At 30.3% G+C, this 13,633-nt stretch overlaps 1 pseudogene; it reads right to left on the reverse strand.

Moving 5' to 3' along the window:
• Nucleotides 1-13,347, reverse strand: part of LOC139859975 (small ribosomal subunit protein uS2-like) — a 109,431-nt pseudogene extending 96,084 nt beyond the window's left edge.
• Between the last annotated feature and the right edge of the window lie 286 nt (nt 13,348-13,633).

Here is a 13,633-nt window from a genome sequence, read left to right on the forward strand (position 1 = left end):
AGTTCCCAACATTACTTCAATAACATTCATATTTTAAGCTCGAAAGTTTACAGAATATAGAAACTAACAATTTCTATATGATGTAACACTGATAGCACAAAGAGATTAATGATTTCAGATAAGAATAGTTATGAAAATATCTTCAGAAATATGGAGGATATTTATAATGAAAGATACGATGATATCTTGGAATTTCTAATATCGAAGGATGGTGAAGAAAATTTGTCCTCAAGAGTTTGAAGTCAAAAACAAGGTATTCGTTAATGACTTTAGCAGGTACTGAATCATTTAGATTCTTTGAAATCAAATTTATTCTTTGTGATTTGTCCATGGCTTCCTTCATAGTTTGCTCAATCAGTTTTTTTTTTCAGTTTCAAACTTTTTCTGAGCTTTGCCAAGCTACAATTCTTTATCATCAACTTTCGACGATTAAGGTCGTTTATGGTTGTCTACGGTTTCTGCTGCTTCATTCAGCTTTTTCAACATTCAGAGTATTTGATTTGTAGACTGAGTGTTTTTCAGGATTTCAGATGAAAGATCATAATTCTAAGAGATAAATGTTATATGTTTACATATAACTGTTGATGTGGAAACGTTGCGAGGCTCACAATACAAATTTACTGATTCCCGGTAATTGGTATGGCAATTCTCGTTACCAGATGCGGATGAAAATATGATGAGACTTCAATAGATAAACGTAATAATTTGTCGGAGGGATTTAAGCCAAGGAGCAACGAGGTTGCTGGTACGTCTGCTGGTAATATGGTGGAATATAAAAGGTTCTCCGGTAACAATAAAAGAGCACACATATATATCAAGGTTATAGTAAGGCTAGTCCGACTGAAAAGTCGAAGTTAACTTGCTGGAGCTGTGACAAAATTTGCTACTTTGGAAGGAATTACCAAGTTATTTTGGGTAATAATAACGCTAAAGGAATTAGCACAGATACGTGTTAAACGTTTACTCAGGTTCTGAGAGTTTTCAAGTACATAACTATATGCATCAATCTCTTCTTACGGAGATGAAGTGCGGTTGGTTCATCCTCTCGATTGAGGTGTTTTCAAGAATTACAAAAGGTTTGAACGCAGATTGTAATCGTCAAGATACAAATGAGGTTTAAGATGAAATCAAGTGGCAAACTTGAAGAATTATTTAGTTTCATATGTTATAATCAGTATTTTAATTCATTTTAATTGTCCAATATTATTAGTCCACAGTCGATAGTCCACAGTTGACAGTCCAATAATTCATATATAGTTCAATATATAATATTCAAATTAATTAATACGTATCATGACCCGTGTACATATCTCAGACTCGATCACAACTCGAAGTATATATATTATTATAGAATCAACCTCAACCCTGTATAGAGAACTCGATCATTACTGCATATAGAGTGTCTATGGTTATTCCAAATAATATATATATATGCGTCGATATGATATGTCAAAACCTTGTATACGTCTCCCGATATTTAAAGTGCGTAAAATAAATACAGAAATTAAATGACGATAAATAAAATGCGTAAAGTAAATAACAGAAAATAAATGACGATAAATAAAATTGCGATAATGTAAATTGCGATAATTTATTTGCAATAAATAAAGTGTAATCAGTTAGCTAGGAACAATTAGCTAGGAACAGTTAGCGTGGATTCTTAACAAAATTTCTCATAGTTAATTTGTTTGTTTCTAACAAATTTTATTTTGTCAAATGTTTCCTTCATTATGCCACCTGATTTTTGATAAATCAAAATCCAAATATGAAATTAGATGAATATGGTTATTCTGTGGTGAACGGATTTGTATATCATTGGACGTAAGTAGGATAGTAAACGACTGTTGAATCAGCTTCGAAGAATGTACAGTGTAACTTATTACTGTGAAATCTGAATACTCCTTGGGTATTACTTACCCGTTAAAATATTTTCACAATTAACACCTTGTAAGAAAGAATTTTTAATTACCATCTTTATGAAAACATATATACATATATATTTTCTTCAGATGTAATCATGGATTCATTGAGTTAATATAAACTTAAACTCATTTGGCTTACCGTTAGAACTAGAATACATAATCTCTAAAACATTAAAGATTACATAATTGCATGTCGAACAAAGATAAATGATATAGAATGTCATGTAGAACGATGATTATGCTCGAGGTATAGGATGAGATGTTGAGGCATGGATTGTTGATGGTACTGGTGCTGTTACCGATGGTACTGTTGGTGCCGGTGATGTTGTTGAAGCTGGTACATTTTGTACCATATTCTCCAGATTGATTACTCGAGCGCGAAGTTCGTTGACTTCTCCTATTATTCTAAGATGATTGTCGGTAGGAACGAGTGGATGAATAAGGTTTAGAATTTTAGATAGAATATAATCGTGACGAGCTACCTTGGAAATGAGGCTGAAAATAGTGTTTCAGATAGGTTCGTCGGTAAGCGCTTTAGGTTCATTGTCAAGAGGTGAATTTGGTTGGTGGAAGGGATTGCCTTCTTCGCGTCTCCATTGATTAAGTCGACTACGAATGCATCAGATGAATTGGGGATGGTTGATTGATTGATTCCTTCTGGTGACACCGCTTTTGGAGCTTAGGTGAATATCCATGACGCAATAGCTGTCGGAACAACTCTCAGAATAGCTATCGGAATCTGAAGGACTCGAACTGGTTGAGGGATTCATCTCGTATGATCAGATGAAGGATTTTCGATAAGAAATAGATTATAGGATGTAGATTAGTACCCTGCAATACATAATTTACATATGCATATATAATACTAAAATCCCATAAGTTACGGAGGAATCTACGGAAGCTGTCAGGCAAAGTCTACAGTAACAGATAGGCTAAGATATGAATTTTGTCTATACACTATTCATGCAGTCAATGCAGTAAAACGTGTCTAGACTAAGAATGATAAGCAGGTAATTTCCTAAGGATGATAAGCAGATGATTTCCTACTAGAAACTATAAGCAAAAATTTTGACATGCAGACACGGTCGAAGTCCAGACTCACTAATGCATCCTAATGACTTATCAGTTAGACACACTAATGCAGACCTGGTTTACTAAGACCACCACTCTGATACCACCTGTAGTGACCCGTCCTAATCCATCCGGACGAAGTCCATATCGATTATAAATGATTTACAACAGTTGATTACATCTCGAGGTACTTGACCTCTATATGATACATTTTACAAACATTGCATTCGTTTTAAAAGACAAATTTACTTTACATCAAAAGTTGAAGACATGCATACCATTTCATACTATATCCAAACTATAAATGAGTTAGTAATAATCTTGATGAACTCAACGACTCGAATGCAACGTCTTTTGAAATCTGTCATGAATGACTCCAAGTAATATTTCTAAAATGAGCAAATGCACAGTGGAAGATTTCTTTCATACTTGAGAATAAACATGCTTTAAAGTGTCAACCAAAAGGTTGGTGAGTTCATTAGTTTAACATAAATAATCATTTCCATCATTTTAATAGACCACAAGATTTTCATTTCTCATAAATATACGTCCCATGCATAGAGACAAAAATATCATTCATATGGATTGAACACCTGGTAACCGACATTCACAATATGCATATAAGAATATCCCCATCATTCCGGGATCCTCCTTCGGACATGATATAAATTTTGAAGCACTAAAGCATCCGGTACTTTGGATGGGGCTTATTGGGCTCGATAGATCTATCTTTAGGATTCGCGTCAATTAGGGTGTCTGTTCCCTAATTCTTAGATTACCAGACTAAAAAGGGTGATATTCGATTCGATAATCCAACCATAGAATATAGTTTCAATTACTTGTGTCTATTTCATAAAGTATTTATAAAAGCAGCGCATGTATTCTCAGTCCCAAAAATATATATTGCAAAAATATTTAAAAAGGGAGCAAATGAAACTCACCTAATTTATTTTGTAGTAAAAATACATATGACTATTTTGAACAACTGAACAATGCAGGGTTGGCCTCGGATTCACGAACCTATATCATTTGTATATTTATTAATATACACAGTTGTATTCGAACGAATATATATGTATTTATTATTATTAGTGATTTAATCTTTGTTAGTAGCCTGTATGTATCATTTTATATATATATAAAGTAAATAACCATATTTATATAGTTTTTGTATTAAATATGTATGTATATATATATTTTTTATTTATTTTATAAATATCTTTTGTTTGTTAACTTAATGATAATACTAATAATAATAATACTAATAATAATGATGATAATATTGATAATAATTTTAATTATAAAAATGCAACTTCTGCTGCTATTACTAGTTAGATTAATAGTTTTAATAATTATATAGTATTTCTGTTAACATAATAATTACAATAATAATAATAGTAATAACAATGTTTTTAATTATAACTATGATTATGATAATTATAATGATAATTGATAATTAATACATATTAGTAATAATAATAATAATAATAATAAATAATAAAAGTATGCTACCTTTAAAAACAAGCTCCAAAAAAAATTAACACCCTCGCTCGAACCCGAGACCTCCCGTTCCCCGTCAACAATCTTAACCATCCTTCTGTGTATTCTTTTCTCAAATAACTTGTATCCAATTCCTTTTAAATCAATAGGTTACGGCCCAAATTTAAATAAGATAGTCCAACAGAAAGCTTACGTTGGGTCTCGTCCCAATCATCATAATTCTCGGCCAAGTAAAAAAAAATGGCAGTCCAATATCCTAAAAGAATTAAGCCCATCATCAATGTTTAAATCAAGTTGCACGATGTAAAAATGGGGTGGTAGGGCTCCTCTGATAGCACAGGAACAGCAACCACAACTTTTAAAGCTCATCATTCCAATTATCCTTCTCATTATCATAACCGACAATGTTTTATTTAATTAATTTTTTTTATCAAACATCTTTTCTGTCTAATCCACTCATGGTTGTATTAACAACTTCTTCAATGGGGTTTCACGGCTGTGCAAACATCCGAATCTAAATATACCGGTTGTTGGAATAGGAATTGTACGTGTGAAAATACAGTGGTGGTTTCCAAGATGGTGATGGAGGTGAAAGGAAACGTTAACAGTATTAGTTACAATTGGGTTTCATGATGGTTCTTGGTGATTGTTTCGACAGAAAACAGAAAGTTCGAGCAACAACGATGGGTTTTGGTGTGGGGATATTATGGTGGCTGTTCAGACAAAAACGGAATAAATGAGTCGAGCAATGACCCAGATATTCTTCGGTTATGTTTGGGTGCTTTGATCAGCAAAACAGGAAAACACAAGGTTGCAGCTGCAGTAGCGAGGAGTTGAAGAAAGAAAAAGAAGAGAGAGAGAGAAAGTGTAGGGTTAATAGTTACCTTGGTGATGGTGGTTACTCGAATAAAATAGAATCAGAATATAGAGACGTTTAAAGTGATGATTGTTTGGGTCTTCGAGCAGAAACAAGAAAACAATCAATGTAGTAGCAGGTTAATAAATTATTGGTGGTGTTGTGTTTTAGGTCTGGGTCAACAACGAAACAGGAGAGCAAAACAAATATGATGGTTTGATGGGTTTTAACTTATGGATTCACGAAGAAAATAAAAGAAATCAAGTGTGATGTTTGAATGGATTTCGAATAGATTAGAAATTAGAAACTAAATTGCAACTTTAGTAAAGGTAGTTAATAACTAGAGTAGTGTTTGGTTTAGGTCCCATTCAAATCAAACAGTTTAATTGTGGTGATAATGGTGGTGGTGATTGAACTAAGGTGACGGGTGGTTTAAGATGGTGAGTTCGATGATGGTGGTGGTATTATGGGCTGCACAATGACATAAACAAAATAAAGACAGCAGGTGCAACTACCATGGTGGCGGTTAAAGTGATGGTGGTTTAAGTGGTAGAGATTATGGAAAATGGCTTGTTTGCTTTGTTGAAGATGAAATACATGTGAAGTTTGATAATGATTTGATGTGATCTTTGAACTTAAGACTAGTAGAAATTGTTAATGGTTCGGTTGTGTATTAGTTTAGAAATTTCATTAGGGTAGTTGAATGATTGAAGTAACCAACAACACTTTTATCAAATTTGTTTTGTAATAAGGATGATGTGGACAGCAGAGTTCAGGAGTAGAATAGAAGAGGAAGGAAAAAAAATGAACCTAATACAGATTTCGCTTAATATATGTCTTTTTATTTTATTAAGTTTATATTTATATAACATAATTAATATTAACAATATTAACCAATAATATATAACAATAACAGTAATATGCTTTATCTTTGTAACTAATAAAAGCTTATAATAATATCATAGTAACAATAATAACATTATTATTATTGATAATGGTAATAATAATTACAAAACCTATAACAATAATATTAATAATAATAATAATAATAATAATAATAATAATAATAATAATAATAATAATAATAATAATAATACTAATTATAATAATACTAATACTAATATTATTAATGATAATAATAATATTAGTAATAATAATACTATAGCAATTTTATATATTTCAAGCTTCATATATATATATATATATATATATATATATATATATATATATATATATATATATATATAATATTAATATTGATATTAATAAATAATAATGAGAGTAATAATAATAATATTGATACAATACCATATTTAAACTTGTAGTTATATATTATTAGTTGTGTAAGATTTAATATTCATAACATATATTTTATAATGACTTTTATAGGATAGTTATTATTTATAAATTTCATATATTACAATATACATAATAATAATGAATCATATGCATTATATTATATATATAGATTCATTTTTAATTACACCTAATTATTTTGTATCTTATTTTATACATTATATTTTATAATTTCAAGTTATTATACATATACTTTACATCTATATATACATATTTTATTTAAAGGATATTGTTCGTGAATCGTCGAGAATAGTTAAGGGTTAAATGCAACTTTACAGACTTTGCTTATCGTGTCGAAATCATATAAATATTAAGTTTAAATTTAGTCGGAAATTCACGGGTCATCACAGTATGACATTGGTGCTCGTGGGACAGATTGTAAAGTTGAGGTTTACGATGCGGTTGTGGTTGGGGGTGATAATGGTACTGTTAGCGTTGATGATGGTAGTATTGGTTATGCTGATGGTGCTGCTACTGGTGTTTGTAACCTTTGCACCATATTCTCCAGAGCCACTACCCGAGCGCGAAGCTCGTTGACTTCTTCTATTACACCGGGGTGATTGTCGGTTCAAACGAGTGGATGAATAAGATCTAGAATCTGAGATAGTATATAATCGTGACGAGATACTCGGGAAATGAGAGAGAAGATGGTATTACGAACAGGTTCGCCGGTAAGTGCTTTAGGTTCTTCGCCAAGAGGGGAATGTGGTTGATGGAAGGGATCGCCTTCTTCTTGTCTCTAATGATTTAATAGACTACGAACCCATCAGATGAATTGGGGATGGCTGATTGGTTGATTCATTCTGGTGACACTGCTTTCGGAGCTTAGGTGAAACTCCATATCGAAATCCGAGGGACTTGAACTAATGACGAATTCCATTTCGTTCGATTGAATAAAGGTTTTTTCGATATGAAATGATTTTATGGCTATCGGATGGTATTCTAATTACATAGAATATCTATATATAGCGCAAAAGATTTCGTAGATTACGAAGGAATTTACGGGATATGTCAGGCAAAGTTTACAGTAACAGATATGCTAAGATATGAATTTTGTCTATACACTATTCATGCAATCAATGCAGTAAGACGTGTCTAGACTAAGAATGATAAGCAGGAAATTTCCGACAAAAATGATAAGCAAAACTTTTGACATGCAGACACGGTCAAAGTCCAGACTCACTAATGTATCCTAACGACTATCAGTTAGACACACTAATGCAGACCTGATTTGCTAAGACCATCGCTCTGATACCAACTGAAAGGACCCATTCATATACATTATAAACCATTCATAATAGTTGATTTCATCGCGAGGTATTTGACCTATATATGATACAGTTTACAAACATTGCATTTGTTTTTAAAAGACAAACTTTCTTTACATCTAAAGTTGATGGCATGCATACCATTTCATAATACATTCAACTATAATTGACTTAATAATAATCTTGATGAACTCAATGACTCGAATGCAACGTCTTTCGAAATATGCCATGAATGACTCCAAGTAATATCCTTAAAATGAGCTAATGCACAGTGGAAGTTTCTTTAATACCTGAGAATAAACATGCTTTAAAGTGTCAACTAAAAGGTTGGTGAGTTCATTACTTTATCATAATCCATCAATTCCATAATTTTAATAGATCACAAGATTTAAATTCCATCTTTCATAAACATAATCTCATATCAGGCATTTCGCACGGCTTAGAGATAAACGTCATTCATACAAACTACAAACACCTGGTAATCGACCTTAACAAAATGCATCTAGAATATCCCCCGCATACCGGCATTTCGCACGGTCATGCAAAAAGCATATAATCAGGCCAGTCTTTTAAATATGATGGTTGTGTACACCTCACAAACAGATCATATCTTTTAAATCCGGCGGTTGTATACCTATTTCGAAGTACTAAAGTAGTTCAAATTCTCTGACTGGGGCTTGTTAGTGCTCATAGATCTATCTTTAGGATTCGCGTCAATTTGGGGCTCGGTTCCCAAATTCTCAGATTACCAGACAAAAAGGGGTGATATCCGGTGTACTCATTACTCATTCGTAGAATGTTTTTAAGTACTTGTGTCTATTTCGTCAAACATTTATAAAAGTTGCGCATGTATTCCCAGTCCCAAAAATATATTATAAAAGCATTTAAAAAGGGAGTAATGAAACTCACAATATTGTATTTTGTAGTAAAAATACATATGACGTCATTGAACAAGTGCAAGGTTGGCCTTGGATTCACGAACCTATATTAATTATATATATTTATATGTTTGATCAATATCTGTCTAACAATTTAGGTCAAGTCGTAGTGTATCACAATCCTAATGCTTGAGACTAAATATGCAAAAGTCAACCAAAGTCATATTGACAAAAATGGCTCCTAAAATTTATACATGATTATTATATAGTTTAAATATAGTCATTTTACATATTTAAATATTTTTAACAGATTTTATTAAAGTAAATAATATAGTTCTTTTATTAATAAATAAAATTTTATATTAAAATTTATATAATAAAAATATACTTTTATATAACTTAAGTAATAAAATTTATAAAGTTCATTTAATATCATAAAAATAATATGATAGGTATTATTAATGTAATTATATTATACGTAGTAAAATATCTTTGTATCACATATTTATTTGATAAAATAATATTGATAATAATAATAATAAGTAAAAGTTGTATTATTTTGTAATAATTATTATTATTCTACTAATAAAAATAACAATAATTATATTTTCTAAAAATGATAAAATGATAATTTTTATTAATGTAAAATGATGTTTCATATTAACAATGATATTTTTATTAAAAATAATAATTTTAGTAAAAATGATAGTTTTAATATTAATAATACTTTTAATAATAATAATAGTAAAATAATGAAAACGATATTTTTCCTTTAAATCAATATCTTACAATATCTTAATTTCATCATGATACTCATTATTTCCTAATCGCTTCGTTTAATAGCTTTTAGTCGTCTTTTATATCGCGTTCATATTAATAATAATAATAGTAATCATAATAATTAGATATTACTAATATTAGTTTTAATTATAATAATACTAATAATAATAATATTAATGATAATACTAATAACTATTTGAATGATAAAAATAATAATAATAATAATAATAATAATAATAATAATAACATAATAATAATAAAAATAATAATAATATCTTTTATTAATAACGACAATGATAATAATAACAATAATAATAATAATAATAATAATAATAATAATAATAATAATAATAATAATAATAATAATAATAATAATAATAATAATTAGATTATAACGACGATAAGAATAATCATTTTTAATAATAATACAAAAATTCAATTGACTATAACTTCTAAACCGTTCATCAAAACCATTCGATATCTAAATGAATAGTTCTCAATTTTTCGCTAGCTTTCCAACAACATGCATATCATATACCTTATCTTAATAGCATATGTATTTAATTCAAGATTCGACATAACCTATCTAACAACAATAACGAACGTATAAGCATGCATAATCCTATATACTCGAGCACTAGTCAGGGATACACTAATAATATATAAAAGTTAAGTTATGAGTGCTCACGTATCAATATTGAGATTCAATATTGCAGGAAAAGTACGTAGACGCAACGAAGATGATAAACACTAGTTTGACTCACGAGCAATACTCCCGAACCATACCCATAACCTCCATAGCTATAACCCATAATTTTCTTAGCTCTATCCCGCTCGAAAAACAATTTCGAAATCACTCGGACAGCACTCCGTCGTAATATTTTATGTATACTAATAATATCTTGAAATAATACGGAGTAAATATATATATGTAAATCGATTTAGAGAGTTTAGAGAAAAATATTTTCAAGTTTCTATGAAATAATGAAACATATTGAATTCTATTTATAATAGATTTTTGAATTATTAAAGTGAATTATTAAAATATGAATTATTAAAGTGAATTATTAAAGTATGAATTATTAAAGTGAATTATTAAAGTATAAATTATTAAAGTGAATTATTAAAGTATGAATTATTAAAGTGAATTATTAAAGTATGAATTATTAATGTTAAAGTAAAGTAAAAATAAATTAAAGGTAAAGTTTAAGTATAGTAAAAGTATAAAACTATGTACATATAATACGCGTATAAATATATATAATATTAATTTAAATCGTTATATATATTTAATAAAATATAAATATAAATATCGTTATCTTTATCATACTGGTTAAGTAATGAGTTGTCAAAAGTGGTTCTAGATATTTATAAAAGTTATATACGTTTTAATAAGAAAGTTCTTTTTAAACTGAAAACGTTTTTTTACGTTTGAAACTAAATCAAATAAATATGATAATTTTGTTTTCCAAAACTAAATATATTTAAGAATCATTTTGTTTAAATGTTAAAATAATGGAAATCGTTATATCATAAAACGTTTTAGAAAAGTAGAATCATATATATTCATAATAGGTTTGAACTTTTTAAATTACAGTCTGTTGGTAAAGCATGGGATAAAGTCCAGAGGTTAAATAAACGTATGAAATCATCTTAATGAAAAATATCGAGTTACTTAACTTGTCGATATCCAACATCTAAGTTATTTACACTCCACGTTCTTACTTATAAATCACTTTACCATTTTCCGAATGTTGTCAAAAAGAATAGATTTTTTAAATCACAGTGGACCTCATAACATAGACCCGTAATCATATCACAATGTATCTGATAAATCAATCATTTGATATTATCTTCTAATTCCATCGATAAACATATTGAAACAAATACGTTCGTGTAAAGTATTATACGTTTAATACTTTATTAATATTCTCAAGTTATAATATATATACATATATATACATTTCTATTTATATATAACGGTTCGTGAATCGTCGGAATTTGGTCGAGGTTAAAATGAATGTATGAACACAGTTTAAAATTCTTGAGATTTAACTTAACCAACTTTTCTTATCGTGTCGGAATAATATAAAGATAAAGTTTAAATTTGGTTGAAAATTTCCGGGTTGTCACATGGGCGGCGGTTTGAGCTGCAGAAACACGCAGCAGGTGGGTGGTGATGGGCTGCAGAAAATCACAGCAGAGGGAAGTGTTTGAGAGTGGTGGTTCTCGACTGCAGATGGGCTGCAGAAAGGTGTTTAGGAGAGGTGGTGATCGACTAAGGATGGTGGTGTTGCGGATATTAAAACTGCCGAACAAGAAAGAAAGAAGGGAAGGGAATTTTCAAGTGAATTATGATGAGTTTATGGGAAATCTTGGGGTCTTTTTATAGAGTGCATTTGCTAGAATTTGGATCACTATCTAATTGCTCAAAGGTTATCTAGTAAGGGGAGTAGTATGAACTTCAAATTGGTTTTATGTTAGGATTAGGATAGGAAGTTGGGATTAGATTAGGATTAGGAGTATTGGTGTTTATCTTTATAACTGTATATGTTATAATTATTATTATTTTTATCCTAGCCGCCATTTTATTAATATTAGTATTATTATTATATATATTTTTTGGCTGTACATGTACATATATATATTATATATATATATATTTTTCTTTTATCATTATTATTATTAGATGTAACATTTTAAATAGCATTAAGTGTATTTTACTCTTTTTAATTTAGTCCCCAAATTTTAATATTTATTATTCTAAACATTTACATTCATATAAATGTTACATTTTTATTATTTTACTCTTTTTAATTTAGTCCCTAAAATTTTCTTTTATTATTCTAAACATTTACATTTATATAAATGTTACATTTTTATTATTACTTTGTAGTTTAATATTTATAATATCACAGAAAAAACGTAAGCCTCAATTAACAGAGAGTATCGACTAAAAGTTTACTATTTGGTCGACGTTTTGTTAAGTAAAGTTTACGAGCACACAAATATCCTAAGGGCAATATAGTAAATGTAGAAGTGGAAAAGTGAGGGTCGTTATTATCCTATTAATTAATCTGCCTGAAATATGGATATCCAGATTGACCCTAGGGGGGTTTTCTCCCGGATCTATTCAGGATTCAAACCCGGTCCGCCTGCCCCTCGGGATGGTAAAGGATCGGGTTCCTGTAATGCGATTCAGGTTTCCTCCTGAACGCGTGTGTGTACAAATGATGAGTGTCGCTGAAATAAATGATACGCTAATGCAAGCTTGCCGTTAAAAAAATAATAATAAAGCGTACCCAAAATGAGAAATTCGGTTAATTCCCTCGATCAATGTCGCTTAATGCTGATCTATAATGCTTTTCATTGGCCACTTCTTGGTAGGTCATATGACTTCATTCAGTACACTAAGGTGGTGTTTGTTTTTCACATCGCAGACCTTATTAGATCTTATGTCTGCGGGCGGGCAGACAATTTTGTTTAAGACCGTTTGTTTTTTAGAAGACATAAGCTAATATAAGATCTGCAAACATCTTCTATTTGGAAGCTCTAAAACATAGCTTCTAACATTGGAAGACATTTGTATCTGATTGTTTTATAACCTTTCACCCACATCTCCAGCGCCACCTAACCACCACCACCAAACCATCATTTTCGGCGACATCATCTCCAGCGGTACCATCTCCGGCGACACCGTCTCCCACGTCACCCATCTAACTCTCCTGACCGTTATTTTCTTCTGACCGTTAATTTCTTCTGACCGCACCACGTCGTCGAATCAAGTACCTCCATCACCTCATTTAACGCCATCACTTCCGACCGCACCACCGCCTCCGGCCACAATATCACGTTCCTTGCACTTGAATAGTTTCGTTAATATTTTTACCTGTTGTCTCATGATTATGATTGTGAGTAAGAACAATTTTGTTTGATTTTATGGTTTAATTTGGTGAATTGATCCCAGGTGATTCATAATGAAAAAGATAAGCAGTAAAGTAA

The sequence above is a fragment of the Rutidosis leptorrhynchoides genome, chromosome 7 (genome assembly GCF_046630445.1).
Source record: "Rutidosis leptorrhynchoides isolate AG116_Rl617_1_P2 chromosome 7, CSIRO_AGI_Rlap_v1, whole genome shotgun sequence".
NCBI lineage: Eukaryota > Viridiplantae > Streptophyta > Magnoliopsida > Asterales > Asteraceae > Rutidosis > Rutidosis leptorrhynchoides.